Genomic DNA, 4,162 nt, shown 5'->3' on the forward strand with positions numbered 1-4,162 from the left:
TATATATTTTTCTGACACCACCAGAGACCAAGTGAATGAGAATCCATCATTTCTATATTAACACAGAGATAATTGTAAAGCATGCAAAAGATTGAAAATCATAAAATAGGCAAAGTTTAATTGGTTTAAGAAGGAACCTGGAAAGCACAAGTGGTTTGCAACCAGCTGCTAGTGTAAAGGTTGGCAGATTGAACCCATCCAGTGGCTCTGCAGAAGAAAGAACTGGCTATCTGCTTCTGTAGATTACCAACAAATAAACCTTATGGAGCACAGTTCTAGTCTGTTACACATGGATTTGCCATGAGTCGTGCTCTGACTTGATGACAGCTACCACAAACAATAACAACAATTGACTTAGATCACACTCAAAAAAGAGTGAACAATATATATGAAAAGTGTTTGGAAACAGAGTATAAATGAAGAAATACTTTTTTGGATTATATTCAGTATGAAAGCAGTTTGGTGATGATTAATTAACTTTCTAATTGCCTCCATGATATCTTTGTTCCTAAGGCTTCAGATAAGGGAAGATGCTAAGAAAACTATTTAATCACAAATGTGATCATAATTACAGATATAACAGTGTAATATGATTAAGTAAATCAATGGTAGATGTGCTCTTTACAACATATTAATTTTCACAAAACCCCTGTAATGTTTATATTTATATATAGGCAAATGTAAAAAATGACATTGAATGGTTAAATAATTTTCTAAGTCAGATGAAAACTTAAGTGATGAAGGCCTAACTCAAATCCAGGCTTAGAACGCGTAAAAACCAAAAAACCTAATACGTTCCATCCATTCAATTCAAACTCATAGTGACCCTAAGGGACAGAGTAGAACTGCCACAGTGTTTTCCAAGGAGCAGCTGGTGGATTTGAACTTCTGACCATTTGGTTAGCAGCCATAGTTTCTAATCACTGCACCACCAGGGATACAGATTAGGTGTAGTGAGTTAAAATCCTTGCATGTGTGTGAACTAGGAAAAACTATGCAAACTCTTTGTGTCTCGGTTTTTTTTCATCTATAAAATAATGTGAGGGCATTAACACTTTATACACATACACACACACACGCACATATGTATATACATATAATATACACATACATATATATGTATTGTATATATATATATACGTACATATACAACATATATATTGGGGTCCTCACAGTGTCATCTTTCCTTCTCAACACCTTAAACAGTCCTTTTGCAGTAGATTTGGCCAACACAATATACTGTTTTATTTCTTTACTGCTGCTTCCATAGGTGTTGATTGTGGATCCAAGTTAAAAAAAAAATTATACATATATTTATATATATTTGCATATTGTAAACCTGGTTTTTAAAATGGATGTCACAACTGTATGGACACACATAGAAATGAATGATATGGCTTAAGCTAAGTGATATAACAGATTATACATCACAACCGATTAAATCAACCCAAGCAAAAGTTCTTATTGAGGGAGCACACTGCACAACAAAATTATATAATTACCATTGGAATGATTTGCTATCTGCTGATACATACATTACATAGACACTTTGAGCAGAACGTTCTGACAACATTAAAAGTGATTTTAAACTTGGAAATAACTGTCACTGTATGGAGAGACAAGATGTCTTAGTAATCTAGTGCTACTATAACAGAAACACCACAAGTGTATAACTCAACAAATGTAAATTTATTTTCATAGTCTAGGAGGCTAGAATTCCAAATTCAGGGTGACAGCTCCAGGAGAAGCTTGCTCTCTCTGTAGGCTCTGGGGGAAGGTGCTTGTCATTAAGGTCTAGGAGCTTGGTCTAGGAGCTTCTCTGCTCAGGGAACCCAGGTCCAAAGGATAGGCTCCCCTCCTGGTTCATCATTCTTGGTGGTAGGAGGTCCCCCTGTCTCTCTGCTAGCTTCTCTCTTTTATATCTCAAAAGCAATCTACTGGAATTGCAACCTAAAGTTGTGATTTGAGTCCTGCCTCATTAACATAACTGTCTCTAATGTTGCCTTATTAACATCAAAAAGGTAGGATTTACAACACATAGGAAAATCACCAAACAAAACCCATTGACTTCTATTGGATTCACTCAAATGACAAAATGGTGGGAAATCGCACAGCACTGAGAATCATAGCCTAGCCAAATCGACACATTTTTTGGGGACACAATCAATCCATAATACAAGATGTAATTAAAAGTATATATCTTTTGAAATTTGATTAAAAATATGTAAGAAAGCAATTCTTTTACATTTAATTCATTCTTCTGTTAAGTGAATTATTTACATAGCAATTTTCTCAGTGCCATTATGACATCCTTGTTCCTTAGACTATATATCAAGGGATTAAACATAGGAGTAAGGACAGTGTAGAAAAGAGAAAGCACTTTGTCAGCTCCTTCTGAGTGTCTGGTGTTGGTCTTAAGTATGTAATAATACCTGATCCAAAGAATAACACCACAATCATCAGATGAGATTAACAGGTGGAGATGGCTTTAGCTCGACTTCTGGCTGATGGCAACTTCAGGATAATGGGGATGATGTTACTGTAGGAGCCAAGTATCAACAGAAATGGAACCATGACAAATAACACAGAAACTATGTAGACCAATATCTCATTTACAAAGGTGTCCCCGCAGGCCAGCTTGAGTATTGGGGGATTGTCACAGAAGAAGTGGTTAATTTGGTTAGATCCACAAAAAGGCAGAAGAAAATCTGATATGTCTGCCCGATCATAATGGGGATTCCAATGGTCCAGGAGGAAGTCACCAACTGGATACAAACTCTGGTTCATAACTAGAGGATAGTGCAGAGGGTTACAAATGTCCACATAGCGGTCATACGCCGTCACTGCCAGGAGTAAACACTCAAGGCCTCCAACATAAGAGCAAAGAACATCTGTGTAGCACAGGCAAGGGAGGAAATTCTTCTTCTCTGAGTCCCAAGATTCATCAGCATTCTGGGGAGAGTCGCTGATACATAGCGGATTTCGAAGAAGGAAAAATTTGACAGAAAAAAATACACAGGGCTCTGGAGAGCAGGATCCATTTTTGTTATTAGAAATATGGTGCCATTGTTCATCAGGATAATGATAAAGATGATTAGAAATAATCCAAAAAGAAACCGCTGGAGATGGGCATGTCAGCAAAGCCCAAGAGAACGAATTCCATCAGTTCAGTTAGATTATCTTCTGCTGGATTTTCTTGATGATTCATAAGTGGAAAAGGTTAATTTACATGTTCATTTACTTTTACCTTCCTGTATCTATTTGCCTCTTCTCTAAATTGTATAGAGGTGTCTGGATTGGCATTTATGATCAATGCAATTGTTTGAACTTTAAGAATGATATTTTATGTGTGTCCCATGCCTTCCTGATAAATCACAGTAAACAGTACCCTCAAATTTATTTTAAGATCAGTTCACTATTCTTCTAGAGCATAGCCCAGGTAGATCAAGCTATACTTGACTGAGCACAGCACTGGAACAATTGACAACTGCTGGAGACGGACCCTCAGTTTTGCCATCTCATCACACCTTATGTTAATAATGCATCTTGACAAATCCTATTGGACTTCTCTATGCATTTTCGCAGTCAAGCTTCTCAAACACTATATCATAAACTGTCTTCTAACATACATTTTCAACTGCCTATTTTAATGCTTCAGTCTCCCATCACTTGAGGATTTTAAGCATAGAGGTTCCTATTGCACAGTTCATATTAGGTAGTTTAGAATGAAAATTGAGAGAATATTTCATTTTTCATAGGGCAATATAACAAATATCTTTTGGTAGGCTATTAAGTAGCTAAGAGGTTTTTATTCTGTGAAATTAGCCTGGGAACATTGATGCAGATACAAAGAATAAATGTAGTCACCCTGGAAAAACAGGGGTTGTGTGGAGGGTATTTGTTACCTGTGTTTATGTGTGTGGGAAGGAGGAGGAAAGATATTGGATGTTATATTATTTATATTCATTTGGTTGTGTGCACTTGCCATTATTTTTGTTGTTACTCAAAACATAACACTTTAGATTACTGTTTCGGGACTTTCTCTTCTTTAGATATAAAGATATTGAGACTCACTCACTGTGGATAATTCAACCAATTGCACATAGATTTTGTGACTGCAAGTCAGTATCTTGTTTTTTTTATTTTGTTTTGTTTTTAGTGG

General features: G+C 36.3%; 1 pseudogene; it reads right to left on the bottom strand.

Moving 5' to 3' along the window:
• Positions 1–2,272: 2,272 nt before the first annotated feature.
• Positions 2,273–3,163, bottom strand: LOC105756912 (olfactory receptor 10AG1-like; annotated as a pseudogene).
• Positions 3,164–4,162: the final 999 nt, after the last annotated feature.

The sequence above is a fragment of the Trichechus manatus genome, unplaced genomic scaffold (assembly GCF_000243295.1).
Source record: "Trichechus manatus latirostris isolate Lorelei unplaced genomic scaffold, TriManLat1.0 scaffold00236, whole genome shotgun sequence".
NCBI lineage: Eukaryota > Metazoa > Chordata > Mammalia > Sirenia > Trichechidae > Trichechus > Trichechus manatus.